Source organism: Myxocyprinus asiaticus, chromosome 14 (genome assembly GCF_019703515.2).
Source record: "Myxocyprinus asiaticus isolate MX2 ecotype Aquarium Trade chromosome 14, UBuf_Myxa_2, whole genome shotgun sequence".
NCBI lineage: Eukaryota > Metazoa > Chordata > Actinopteri > Cypriniformes > Catostomidae > Myxocyprinus > Myxocyprinus asiaticus.
Window position 1 is genome coordinate 48911046 of NC_059357.1, and position 15620 is coordinate 48926665.

General features: G+C 40.3%; 1 pseudogene; it reads right to left on the reverse strand.

Annotated features, from left to right (window-relative positions):
- Positions 1 to 2274: 2274 nt before the first annotated feature.
- Positions 2275 to 15620, reverse strand: part of LOC127452161 (uncharacterized) — a 272954-nt pseudogene continuing 259608 nt past the window's right edge.

A 15620-nucleotide genomic window follows, 5' to 3' on the forward strand; every position in this document is an offset into this window, starting at 1 on the left:
AGGCCCCTCAGCATGACCTTCTGAACTTCCACATAAAGCAAAAGCAGATTTACTTTGAAAGGTTTCCTTGTGAGATCCTCCTGAATTACAATGAACAAAACAATGCCAATTCTATGACTCTTTATTCTGGACGATAATTAGTCATGAGATCCTCATGAGATCCTCATTATTATGCAAACAGCAGCTAAAAAGGAATCCATGAATGTTGTACTTCACTGAGTTAACCCTCTAAAATGTACAGAATGCATTTAAACCGACAATGTACACAATACCTAGCCTTTCTAGATAATTCTGAAAATTACTTTGACCTGTGATTACTTTTATAACTGACAAATTAATGATTATAGCCGATGTACCTTTTAAAATATGTGTAGTGATTTGTAATCACTTATAACTGACAAATCAATGATTATAATCTTCAATCTTGTATTTATTCATCTCATTGCATTTCACTCATCACATTTAGTATGTAAATGCTTGCTTGTTTACATAGAGAATGTTGATGACAACGGATATCATGTCTCTTGCACTGTTTTCAAGATATAAATGTTCATGTGTAAACATGCGCTATTTTTGAGCGGGAGTTGAAAGGATCCTTCACACAAAGGATTGTAAATCAACTTTGAAAAGGACAGACCAGTCGGCCATGTGACTCTGAAAAGCCACTTCTGATTGGCTCAGGACACCTTTTGGGGTGCAGCCAATTTCAGTTAAAAAAGTTTCCTACCAAGGAACAACACCCTCTTCTTCCTCCTCTTCTCTTCTGCTCTCTGGAGACAGGACAGGAAGGTGAGAGAAGTCCTGACATTGATAGTAATGTAGAACAATCTCCATAATGGCACAGAATCAACACAAGGTACTCAAGTAAATAAATGCATTAAAAATGTATTAAAGTTCCTTTGATCCCTTATATTTTGAGATCCCGTCCATAAATTCAAAGGCTAAACCTAAAGAAAATCATCAGTCAATAAGATTTGACCCCTCATATGACGACTATGATTATGAGGAGCAGCTCGCAGAATCAAAGGCTAAGCATAAAGAAAATACAGTGTAAAGCACTGAAGTTGTGGCAGCGGGGGCGTGATCAAGCGTCTGTCCGGAGAGAGAGAAAGCGGTAAGGGCGCTTGCACCTGAGCTAGATCATGTTTAACACCTGTTTCTAATTCCAGTGAGCATGGAGAGAGCGGCATATAAGCAGCAGAGTGAGAGAGTCTGGCACAAGGAAGGCCACGGTGCTCCTGAAGCTGAAACATTTAATTTGTTATGTCTGTGAAGCTGATGTGTTTAAATGACTATGTGCCTGTGAAGCTGAGTTTGTGAAGTTGTAAAGCATTGAAGTGGCCTATTAAAAGTCCTACCTGAGCCTGGAAAAACCTGCTTCCCTGTGTTCTCCTTCTCGTCTGCTGTGAAGCTGTATTCTACATAACGCAAGGCTAAGATTGCATGCACATGCTTTTATACAAAAATTGATTGTTTTTGATTAAGGTCACCCCCGAGAAAAAATTTAGCTAGGGAGATAAAGATCTTTTACTTTCTCCTAGCCAAATGTGGAGGGAGATGTTTGGCCTTATTTCTCCTCCGGAGTGCAGTTCCATAAGAGCAGTCATTGTCAGAGAAATGTGTGACTTACATTGCTCACTTGGTGGGAATGAAGGAGGCTGACTTGTGGGGTTGCACTCTGGGTGAGGGCCATAGGGGTGAGACTGTGACAAGTCTCAAAGGGGAGAGATATATAGTATATTTTCAATATCAAATATAGAAAAAAGAATGAGCATTGTATGAGCCAGAAGGCTGTATCATGTGAAATGTATGTATGATGTCACACTCAGCAATATACAGAGTGGAAAAGGCATTCATAAGGCACAATATAGCCAGTATATAGGATGGTCGTCATGTTAACCCAGTAGACAAGATGCTTACTATGCTTAAGTTAACCCATTAGATGGGATACTCATCATGTATAATCACCTTAACCTGTTTACCCAGATTGTACACTTTCCAAGTAAATGGGACCAAAATGTTCTGTTTTAAAAAAAAATAGATATGTTGTTAGGATTCCACCATTAGAAAGAAGTCGGATGGTCTGAGAAACAATGGTGGCAAGCAAGCCCATTGGTTAAAGATAATGAGAATGAACGATTTATGGGTTCAGAAGAGATAACAGAAATGTATAAAGACTAGGAGCTTGGAACTGAGAGGGCAGAATGGACAGCTGGCCTTCTCAGGTTTATTGGTTGCTCAATAAACTTTTACCTTTGGCATCTGGAACTCCTGACTCTGAGAGATTTCTTGCAAAGAAGGAAAGAATCTTCAACATTTTCCACATCAATGGCTGCTCATGCTTGCCCATTTATCTAAAAGTATTTTGTTTAGTCCCCTTAGATAGTAAACACATAATTAGAGTAACATTATTTCTACCCAGAGGTCACGACCACTAAATTTACAAAGATAGACCAACAATACCCAAGTTAAAATAGCTTTATATAATCATGCCATAGCTATGCACACTTAGCTAGAAAATATTACAATAACCAGAGGTTTAGACTTACATACCTGGTAGAGAAACTACACACAGCAATTGTGTGGGAGATCTGACTACAGATTCCCTGATTCCTTTGTCATCTCTCCTTAAATACCAAACGATTCTATTGTTATTTCAGATGTGTGTGTTTTATGTTATTCAGGATTTGGTTTACAATTTAGGGGTTCAACTTGTGATTGAGTAGGTTGTTTGATGTTTACAAAGAATGCACCTAATCTGCATGCAGCATCTGGTCCCTGTGAGGGATCTGGAAGAGACATGTCCCTGATAGAATGCAGTATTTTACTAAGTTCCTGAATCTTACTTGTGATTTGACTTTGCTGAAAGGGAATGAGACCGTTTTACCAGTTGCACTGAGACCTCCTGAATGATACCAAACATGTATGGTCAGACAACCTTTTACATTACAGAACAGGATAAGTCATAACTTAGTTTTTGGTGACCCAAAAGTGACCTGAGGTGAGAGGGGGGCAGATGTGAGTGAGTCTTGCATTTTATGGTCCTTAATCAGTAGGGTGCATTGTCTCAGGTGGAGATGCTCTTCTGTGTGAGAGTTTTATGACGTTGGTTCTCACAGAGTTCTTTGACTTTACCGGAAATGACGCCTTTTGGGTGTCGACATCCTGGTGCCAGCCTTAAAGTTTCCTCCGCTTGGCCCCTGGGGACAATTCCAGAAGAGTCCCTGTGTGGTCATTATGTCATACTTTTTTTATTTTTTATCTCAGTGCAAAGGGCTAAGAGCCAGTGCCGCGTACCGACGATGTCCATAAGGATCTGATGAGGCATCTGAAATAGCAACACTGGAACAGTGTGAAGGTGAAGATGAGAGCACTGCCAATTGCACATCCCCGAAATATCCAGTCCCACCATGTGTAGGCATACAGTGCTGAGCGTGTAGATGAACTGGCAAGAATTTGTGCAGTCTTTTTGGCCAGGTTTGTCTCTATCTGTGCCTGGATGAGGTGATATTCCGTCTGCAAGATGATTATTTGTGCCAAGTCCATTGTGTCTGCCACAGCTTGTGCGCTGTGCTCATAGAACGTGTCATCCCACCAAGGAGAAATTTCAGTGTCCAGTGGTATCCCCCTAGGATGTTGATCTGACCCATAGAAAAGTCCTGTTACCTCCAAGCAAAAGGAGTGATTGGCAGGACAGGTCAGTCCTCCATACGTGAAGGAATTCATCTCACTGACGACACACCACTGAGTATGTGACACCTGGACTGCGTCAGAATGGCCATGCAATGACTGAACATTTATGAGCTTAGTGTCATTGGGAGAAAAAGGTTGTAATGTGTTACAGGTGCAAATAACATAGTTATGCATTTCATGACAACATGTGCGACTAGTAAACAAGGTCTCAGTACCCTTCAAGGCCATGTATCCAGTAAGGTGATCCCATTTTACTATCTGATTTTTCACTACAACGGCAATTGGGCGTATAGTAGTGGAATTTGGAAAAACTTGATCTGGATGGATTAAAGGAAAGGTGGCAAGGAATCCAAGGCAACCAGAACATTCATCACCAGTATACATCATTACAGTGGATAATAACTCAGAATAATTAATGCCTTTCATTTTAGATGATTTAGAACATGCCTAGGTGTCTTGTACAGGTGGAGATCTAAAATTTCTTGTCTTGCGGCAGTAAATAAATCTTGTGCATATGATCTGCAGGCTAAGTCACGTTCGATGGTACGGGTCTGATTGAACAATGCGTGACCGATCAGTAGAAGCGCCTGCACCTCGGATCTGACCGCTTTTATGATATTTTCATTGCTATTTGTGATGTGTTGGAAACCGGTGGCCACCTGGTTAGCCAGCCATGTTGAAAATTGTGATTGACTGTTTATCTTGTAGGTGTTGGCTATGGAATTAACTGAGCCAAAAAGGCCTGCTATATTTCCAAGCAGGTCCCGTTTAGAACATATAGGTGGTATTTGGATGGCAAGTCTGCTTTTGTAATCAGAGATTAAATCGTCGATTCATGCCTGTAGCCATGCATACTTTTTTTCATCATCATTGCAATGTTTTACATAAGCAGATAAGATATTTGAAATATTGTAGGTCACATGAGTCATGACCAAATTTACATCATGTAGTAGGGTTTTGTTGACATTTCCCAGGAGGAATGGGGTATAGCTTTGGGCATTTTTTTGGTTTGCTATACCCACAGGTAGTTAAATTGAAGCAATGACTAACAGTCCATGAGCAATTGTGTGGATTAGTGAAATTGTCCATGCTATGTTTGCATTTTCCCACACAATATGTTCCTTCCTTTCGGCTGGTCCAAAGGCGTTTGGCTTGTTGTCATAGGGTTTGTATAGTGTTAAGTTGAATTGGCATTCTGTGTAACTTATGTGTGTGGTGTTTTGTGTTTCTGTGTGGGTGCACCTATATGTGGTAGGTTCCAAATTATTGACAAAATAACATATTTTAGGGTCTATGCCGTCATTGTTCTTTTCATATAGAGTGTGCATCCCACCTTCTGTAGCCCCTGGATATTCTTTTAGTTGATACCAGGCAGTGATGTTGTATTGGGATGGCCATGCTGGAGTGTGTGTTGATATATTCATGGTCGGGAGATATGTGGAACCTAATTTACAACAGATTTGTGGTGCACAATTTGATTCTGGTGTTACACCGGGAAGCCATGTAACTATTTCTCTTGGTGTAATGGTCATTTGAGGTGTGAAAGGCCCCTTTGAGTATTTCCACACCCATCTCCCACATTTCAGTGTGTGCATGAGCGATACCCTTTGGCCCAGCTTGATGCAGGTGGGCCCAGACACCTGTCTTGTGTCCAGTCTCCATGGAATCGCCGTGGTGGTCCTGAGACAGAGAAAGAGAACACAGTTAGTCTTTTTGTGGGCCTTTGAACAATTTACATTGGGACATGTGGTACCATCTTAATTTCCCCTTTATGGTTGTGGCCACACAGCTGTTGCATACAGCTTTGACTTCGTATGGTCCATGCCACCGGGGTGTAAATGCGCCTTGCTTTACAAAGACACACACCATTATCATGTCACCTTCTGTAAATTTGACTTCAGAGGTGGGATTAAACTGTGCATCATTAATCAGGTCTGACTGTGTTTGTTTCAAGGTGGCTTGTGTATGTAGCACTTTCAACCTTTCTTGCAATTTTTTAACACAGTCTTTGTGATTTTTGTGTCTATAGGGAGCTTCATGACTCGTCCAGTCATCAGCTTGAATGGGCTGATGCCCGTGGCTTTGGATGGGGTCACTCGCAAGACTGTCAGAACTGTGAGTAATGCGTCAGCCCACCTGTTTTGATGTTGTGCTATCTGTTTTGAGATGTTCTCTTTGATGGTGCAATTCACATGCTCAACCATTCCAGAGCTTTGTAGTCTGTATGTAACGTGAACCTATGCTTGATGTTGTAACATCTGAGCGGTCTCCTGCCCACCAGAGGGAGCCCTCACCTGAATTCTGAACTGTCACTTCCTGTTTCCTGCCACATCAGTTCCTGTAATGTAATTTCCTGTTTGCCTAGTATATAAGCCATGCATGCTCATTCCCATATTGCGAAGTATTGCCAGATCATTGCCTTATTGCCTAGTGTTTTGACCTGTTTGTTTTGACTTCTCTTTTGGATCTCCCCTTTTGCCTGTTTGCCTGGTTGGACCGCTTTACTGTGTTTTTGACCTCACTGCCTGTTTTTCTGACACTGTGTTTGGATTTTGATGGACTGTTTGAATAAACATCCGCACATGGATTCTTCCTCGGCTTCCGCCTCCTCATCATTACAGATGTTCAGCATTTTGCACATATGTTTCATTATCTGTCCAGTGAAGTGTGTTCCTTGATCGGATTCGATTTGGATTGGCGCGCCCCAGAATGGGAGGATTTGGTTCGCTATCACTCGTGCCACGGTGTTTGCGCTGTTATTGCAAGTGGGAACTGCTTCAACCCATTTGGAGAATTTATCAATTATCACCAGGCAAAAGCGATACCCCCCTTTGGCACTGGGTAGTGGACCAGTGAAATCTAATTGTAATAATTCCCAAAGTCCTTTTGGCGGATCTGGTCTACAAAGCTTTGTTCGTCCAGGTTTACCTTGGTTGATGGTGGCACAAACGATGCATTTATCACACCATCTTTCAATGTCTGATGCCATTCCTGGCCACCAGAAATTATTTTTTATCAGCTGTTGTGTTTTGGGAGCTGATACATGTGCATAATCATGGTACAGCTTTATCACTGGGTTCTGGAGGGCCTCTGGAATAACGTATTTTCCATCCCTTAAAATCATGCCCTCTGTGTCATTGACTAATTGATCCTGCTTTAATTGTGGTGCAAGCTCTCCATCAGAGATCCACAGTTCCTGCTGATACTGTTCTAGGTCGATTGGAGTGGCCTGAACCGCACTCACAGCAGGTGCAATTAGCGTGTCGGCCTGCCATTCATCCCCTTTTATGGCTGCTAGTTTGGCCAGTTTGTCAACAATGTTGTTATTTTGTTCATGCTCATCTGGGTTTTTGTTAATGTGTGCACGCCCTTTAACAACCAAGATCAGGGAATCATGTGTTTTGATCGCTTGCCAGATTGAGATGACTATATTGAAATGTTTTATGAAATTTGCGTAATTGCCACTGAACCATGAAATCATGAACTACACCAAATGCATATCGGCTATCAGTTAACACACACAGCGGTTCATGATGTGTTCTGATAGCTTTAAGCAACGCAATGAGTTCTGCTTCTTGTGTGGACATGTTTGCGGGTAATCTGATTAGTAGTTGGTCAGCATCTGAATCGGGAGGATTGGGGGTCCATACTGCACATCCTGTGTGGAACTGACTGTCTTGCCAGTACCGGAAGCCATCAATGTACACTTGAGACTGGTTCGGGAGTTTTTGCTTATGAACCGGACCCTGTGTTTCTGGTTTTGCTTTGCATGTGTGTGCATGACCCTCCACATCCCCCAATAGGTGTGGTAAAATTCGGGTGTTAACCATAGTAACATCGCGTGCTTGTTTATCTGCCAACCATCTTGATAATCATTGCGATGATACTCCTTTGATTCGGCCCTGCAGCAGCATTTGTACCATTGTGTGCATCGTATGCACAACCACAGGTTGAAAACTCACAATAGGTTCTGTTGCGGTTAGCATCCAGTGAACCGTCAGCACATGCTGTGTGCATGGGTCGAATCCCTGTTCGACAGGGGATTTTTTCGGCTGTAGTAGGCAATCGGACGCAATTTCCCCCCATGATCTTGAGCTAACACTCTGCTTAATGTCTTTTCATGAGCGTCTACTTGCATATGGAATGGTTTTGATGGGTTGGGCTAACCCAGAGCGGGTGTGGCGCACAAGTTTTGTTTTAGGCTTGTAAAGGCTTGTTCATGTTCTTCTGTCCATTCAAGAATGTCGGAAGGTTTTGAATTTCCTTTTAAGAGTGAGTATAACAGTGCGGTGGTGTTTGTGAAATCAGGGATAAAATCTCTTAAATAGTTTGCTGTTCCTTGGACTTTTTGTAATGCATTCAGTGTGTGCGGTCGGGGTAGTTCAGCTATGCATTTCCGCCTATTAGCCCTTATTTTGATTTGGTTTCCGCTCTTGCACCCTACCACTATGGAGGCCACGCACCCCTATGAGAAATTTTATTTTTCTGTTTCGCTATTTGGGTCATTTTGTTTTCTAAGCTCGGTGATGAAGTTTGAGAATTGTTTCAACTAGAGCGCGTTGTTTGGTCGTGTATTTGTTGTTCCCTTTCCCTTCTCCGGCAGTCTCTCATCACGTGATTGGGTTTCTTACAGTAATGACAGTACATTTTATTTTGTGGTTTTGAGTCAAAACTGCCTGTGCTTTTTCCTTCTGTTATCCAGTGTGCCGATGCGAAGGTACGGGTTTAGATTTCCATCTATTCTCTATTTTTGATACCCAATCTACTACTGCTCTAAAGGTGTTTTCAGCGGGATCTACACCATTCATCAAAGCCTTCTGGACTGAGGAGCCAGCATGATTTTTTAGGAGTTGTAAAAATACATCATGGTCACGGCTTGCATTTTCTAGACCTGAGTGCTCCTTATATGTTACCCATAAACATTCAGCATATGCTTCGAATGTTTCATTACTTGCTTGTTTGATTTCTAAGATTTTGTCCCAATCAGCATGGGTTAGCCCCCTCATGTCTAGTAATGCTTATCTTAGTCATAGATATTTTCATCAGTTTCATTGTTAATTCTGTTTAGTATATTTCCGGATTTCATTTCAGGGGTTAATTTTGGTTTGAACTCTTCAGGGATTGTGAGGAGTGTTGTTTGCCAAACGTCTCTGATTTCCAATGTATACACTGTGGCTTGTAACATCAGTGTTTCCCAGTATGGTTGAAATGGGCCCCTTCTTGGCATCATCCCTACGACTTGTTTATGCCTAGAGCATTCCTCACATGTCAGTGGGCGGCTGATTGTAATAATTTCATCGTTTGCGTTCATCATAGTTTTAAGTACAGTGACTTTAACTGACTTTGGTGCATCGTTAGGTTTTGTTCTAGTCCTTATTGGGCTTCGCTGATTCGGCTTGTCAAACCTTTGAACGGGAGCTCGGTTACGAGATTCTTTCCTTGGTCCGCACTCTAGCGTGGCTGCATCATCATCATTGTTATCATTTTGAGCCTCTAATTCAAATGCTTCGTCCAGTGCTGCTTGCTTGACTGCAGCTACTGAGAATCCTGCATTATTGCAGCAATCTTCAAGAGCAGATATGTAATTATTGCTGGTTTGGAGTTTCTTTTGGAGCTGGTCAATTTTATTTCGCCATCGCCTCACTCTGTCTTGCCCAATTTTGTTTCTCATGCGTTTATCTGGGTTATTAACTCTTCCGATCATGATCTTTCAATTTCTTTAATGCTCGTTATAGTTTGTTCATTTTTGGCAATGGTTTTTAAATCATTGCGACAAAGCATGTATAACATAGCAACGGGAATCTTTTTGTATTTACTTTTAGGATATGTTTACAAGACAACAATGTACTAAAAACAGCAAAGCTTTTCCTTCGCGTTTTTGAAAAGTTTCGTATACAGACGACAACGTTGTCAAAACGATCCCCGTTCACACAGATCCGTGAAAACGACTAAAAAAGGCTGTATTATGCATGCTAAGTCAGTAGTTGGCGATGTCACTTTGTAAAGAAACACTACGCACCTGAGCACAAAAGAATTCTTCCACAGAGCGGTGAATACAAACAACGAAGATGGCGAAAGCATCAAGCAATTTTGTCTGGACGGACGATGAGATTGCTTTATTACTACAATTACTTTGCTGGAGAAGCGTCAATACACTCCAAATCTTGAGCAGCACAAACACAGTCCTGTAGTCCGCCATTATTGTTTTGAATGTCTCACACGTTGTTTTGAAGTACTCGCGCGCATGCCTATAGACTGAACTCTCAAGATTATTCAATAAACTGCTCATTTTTATCATAACTTCGTCTCCTGCCTTCTTCTGTATTCCCCCTGCTGACTCTTGGGCTGGTAGGAGAGTAAGTTAACATAACAAGCTGTTGATGTTGACTGGTTTTAGATATCAGACAGAACTCATCTTCTGATGGAGAGAGAGGTCTTGTGTACACTGGATCTAACATGCATTTTCACTGCCTCATGTTTTCATATTCTAAGCATATCATTGAATACTGTCCATGGCATCACATCTCTGTCTATAGGCTACATACATAAGCGGTGGGTGAATGAATTGCAGGGTAAAGGTACATCAAATACAATTAAGTAAATAAATAAATAACATTTAAAATACAAATACACCTTTCCTATCTGAATCCATACATTAATTTCAAGATTTTCAAATTGCAGGTTCTGCCTACTGTACAATGTTCACACTTCACACAAAACACTCCAAATGAATAAATTGTTGATTATTGTTATTTGCACAGACACCAGTATTCATATTGATAATTATACATCTCAAATTGTTGCCTATCAATTTATCATTCTTTATATAACACGTAATACGCGTGCGCATGACATCATCGTTTTCACAAATTCGTGTTTTTGTATGTTTACACGGAGATGATAACGGCATCGCTTTCAAAAACTTTCACTTTGAAACCCATTTTCAAAATTTTGCGTTTTCAGGCCCCAAAACTTCATTGTCGTGTTAACGAACAGCCAAAACGCATATAAAGTTTTCTGACATTGTCGTGTAAATGGCCCCTTAGATTTAAATTTTCGGCCCTCGGCATACAATTGCTCCAGATTGCTTGTTATCCTGGATGACATTGGCTGACTGCCAGTTTTGGGACAGAATGCTCCAAAGCATAACAATCAACTGGATGTCATATTTGTTTTTTAAATATTTAAATATATTGTTGGCAACACTCATACAATTATGCCTGTGGCAGAGATTTTAGGTTTTATTTGATTTTTTTGCACTTTTTGTAGCTTTTTTGCATTTCATCACTATAATGTCTAATAATTCTTAACCCTCATTACATGTTCATATCATTTGATAAACAGAGATTAATAGATTCAATAAATGTGTTTTTTATTGCAAACAAACAAGGGAACGAGGAACACCTGTGGAAACAATCAGGGGAAAAACAATCAATAAATGAAACTACAAAAGGACTACAAACTAACAAGAAACAGAAACATGGGAACTAAACAAGAATTTCAACATAAGTCAATACAAAAAACAGGGAATGTGTAACATATATACATATATATATATATATATATATATATACACACACACACACACACACTACCGGTCAAAAGTTTTGAAACACTTACTCATTCTTTATTACATATTTTTTTTCACATTTTAGAATAATAGTAAAGTCATCAAAACTATGGAATAACATAAATGGAACTATGGGAATTATGTTGTGACTAAACAAAATCCAAAATAAATCAAAAATGTGTTATATTTTAGCATCCTCAAAGTAGTCACCCTTTGCCTAGAATTTGCAGACATGTACTCTTGACATTTTCTCAACCAACTTCTTGAGGTATCACCCTGGGATGCTTTTTAAACAGTACGGAAGGAGTTCCTATCTATGTTGGGCACTTATTGGCGGCTTTATTAATTGGTCCAAGTCATCAATTTCAAAAACATTTATAATTAAATAAATTAATATGGTGGCACAAATATATTTTTGTCTACAAAACTAATTTCAAACATTTAAGCATATGCCTTCAGATCAGAAGATTTTTAAGATCATGAGAAACATTTCAGTCAAGTGTTTCAAAACTTTTGACCGGTAGTGTATATACCACGGGTCTGTTGAATGTTTGATTCTGAAAGGTTCACGGACATTCTAAGGTGTGCAATTATTTTTCAAGTAAGTGCATGGCTATGAAGTAGTTCCAGGTCTTGACCACATAACGGTTTCATATGTTGGTGCAGCTATCCTTATAAGGATTCTCCATAGACATAATGATTTTTATACTGTACGAACTATAGATTCTATCCCCTAACCCTAAACCTAACCACTCACAAAAAACTTTACTAAATGTTTACATTTTCCACATTATTTTGAATAATTTGAATATGAATTATGGGAACACTAGAAATGTCCTCATAAACCACATTTATATCATAACTATAATAACAATAACAAATAATTACCAGTTTGTAATCTAAAAAAATGTCCTAGTAAACCACCCAAACCCGCCCACACACACACACTGAGATTTGAGTCACAACCAACAAATACAGCCGCATCCCCGAGACTTGATCAATACAGTTTCTATTATCCGAAATAACTTTTAATGTTTCAATGTATTTCGCCCTAATCAGCCTCACATAGCTGTAGTGGAAAGCACCGCGCTACTCCTCCCCCTGTTTCTCTCTCACACAAACTCTCTTGGTAGCAAAGTCAGTGCTCCCCCTCGACTCACTAGGATTGTAAACAGTTGTTAAGCAATAGAAAAGCTATATACAAGAATGGCAACACTCGCTGCTGCTGAGACGTAAACTTACACTTTGGCAGTTTGAAGCAATGTTATTCCTGACGAGAGCCACTTTAAACACAGGTAATTCAACTCGCAATCTCTCTCAGTTTCCTTCTTTCTCTTGCTCACACGCACACACACACATGCACTACCTTGTTACTCCAATGCCGAGAAGCAGCGCATCCTCCGCTGCTAGTTCTAAAGTGACGTTTTCTAAACTAGCAACGAAGGCTTGAACTGAATCAAAAGCAAAGTACACTTGATCAATACAACAGTTTCTATATTATCTGAAATATCTGAGGGAAACACTCTCGCACCCCCCTCCTCTTCTCACACACACACACTCCCAGACACATGGACACACAGACATTTTATGCATACGCACACACTCACGAGAGAACAGAGCCGTCATGTCAGTGCACTCCTGCATCTCAGTAGGGTTGAAAAAAGTTGTTAAGCTTTACAACGGAAATATGGCGACACTCGCTGCTGCTGTGAAGTGCTTAAACTTATATCTTGCCGATTTTGAAGCAATGTTACTTCTGACGAGAGCTGCAACAAAAAAGGTCATCCCAGAAGTGATCTTTCTAATTTTCTCACTTTCAATCCCTCAAACAAAAACTCACACTCAAACTCACACACATGCACAAACGCACTACCTTCTCATTCCAGTAAGTGCTCCAGTAAAGCAGTGCGAGCCTCGCTATCCTCCACTGATAGTTCTAAAGTGACGTTTTCGAACTAGCAACGAAGGCTTGGACTGTATTAAAGCAAGACGCTGAATCCGTGGCAAAAGAAAGTAGTTCCTCTCATAAGGGCATTTTAGGGATGAAAACCAGAAAATATTTTAAGATAAAACCCTGAACAGTGTCTTAAGGTGTGGTAACCATGGTATAAGCGGAATAATTGACTCTGGCCCACATGTCGTGACCCCAATTACCACCTCAGGTGTGCATTATTTTTCAACAATTCAATGGTCCGTCATCAATTATTCCTTACACATACATATATATATATATATATATATATATATAGGGGGAGGATATTATATACAGGTGCATCTCAATAAATTAGAATGTCGTGTAAAAGTTCATTTATTTCAGTAATTCAACTCAAATTGTGAAACTCGTGTATTAAATAAATTCAATGCACACAGACTGAAGTAGTTTAAGTCTTTGGTTCTTTTAATTGTGATGATTTTGGCTCACATTTAACAAAAACCCACCAATTCACTATCTCAAAAAATTAGAATATGGTGACATGCCAATCAGCTAATCAACTCAAAACACCTGCAAAGGTTTCCTGAGCCTTCAAAATGGTCTCTCAGTTTGGTTCACTAGGCTACACAATCATGGGGAAGACTGCTGATTTGACAGTTGTCCAGAAGACAATCATTGACACCCTTCACAAGGAGGGTAAGCCACAAACATTCATTGCCAAAGAAGCTGGCTGTTCACAGAGTGCTGTATCCAAGCATGTTAACAGAAAGTTGAGTGGAAGGAAAAAGTGTGGAAGAAAAAGACACACAACCAACCGAGAGAACCGCAGCCTTATGAGGATTGTCAAGCAAAATCGATTCAAGAATTTGGGTGAACTTCACAAGGAATGGACTGAGGCTGGGGTCAAGGCATCAAGAGCCACCACACACAGACAGGTCAAGGAATTTGGCTACAGTTGTCGTATTCCTCTTGTTAAGCCACTCCTGAACCACAGACAACGTCAGAAGCATCTTACCTGGGCTAAGGAGAAGAAAAACTGGACTGTTGCCCAGTGTTCCAAAGTCCTCTTTTCAGATGAGAGCAAGTTTTGTATTTCATTTGGAAACCAAGGTCCTAGAGTCTGGAGGAAGGGTGGAGAAGCTCATAGCCCAAGTTGCTTGAAGTCCAGTCTTAAGTTTCCACAGTCTGTGATGATTTGGGGTGCAATGTCATCTGCTGGTGTTGGTCCATTGTGTTTTTTGAAAACCAAAGTCACTGCACCCGTTCACCAAGAAATTTTGGAGCACTTCATGCTTCCTTCTGCTGACCAGCTTTTTAAAGATGCTGATTTCATTTTCCAGCAGGATTTGGCACCTGCCCACACTGCCAAAAGCACCAAAAGTTGGTTAAATGACCATGGTGTTGGTGTGCTTGACTGGCCAGCAAACTCACCAGACCTGAACCCCATAGAGAATCTATGGTGTATTGTCAAGAGGAAAATGAGAAACAAGAGACCAAAAAATGCAGATGAGCTGAAGGCCACTGTCAAAGAAACCTGGGCTTCCATACCACCTCAGCAGTGCCACAAACGGATCACCTCCATGCCACGCTGAATTGAGGCAGTAATTAAAGCAAAAGGAGCCCCTACCAAGTATTGAGTCCATATACAGTAAATGAACATACTTTCCAGAAGGCCAACAATTCACTAAAAATGTTTTTTTTTATTGGTCTTATGATGTATTCTAATTTTTTGAGATAGTGAATTGGTGGGTTTTTGTTAAATGTGAGCAAAATCATCACAATTAAAAGAACCAAAGACTTAAACTACTTCAGTCTGTGTGCATTGAATTTATTTAATACACGAGTTTCACAATTTGAGTTGAATTACTGAAATAAATGAACTTTGCCACGACATTCTAATTTATTGAGATGCACCTGTATATATATACATATATATATATATATATATATATATATATATATATATATATATAGAAAGAGAGAGAGAGAGAGAGAGTACTGTGCAAAAGTCTTAGGCACATAAGATGCTTCACAAAAACATTTGTCTTAAGATGGTTATTTATTGGGGGTCATGTGACGCCATGCAAGGAGCAGACGTGTGAGCGACGAGCTCTGCGCACTTTGCTGAATTTCCAATTATTTTATGTTATAATCTGGTGAATTTTGAAATACCCAGTTAAACATTTGTCCTTTGTTGCAAAACATGGCAAAGAAGTCAAAATCCTCGGGCTCTGGAGACATTAAAAGACACTTACGTGTTCAGGATGAAAGCCCCGACAGGCCTACAGACCGGGGACTCGATTTAGATGGCGCGGCGGGAGAGGAGATCCAGCGTCAGTTGTCCAACATGTCGGTGATGTTGACGAAGATTCTTGCTGACTTGGAGGATCTCGCTGTAATATGTCGATCGATTACGGTGATGGA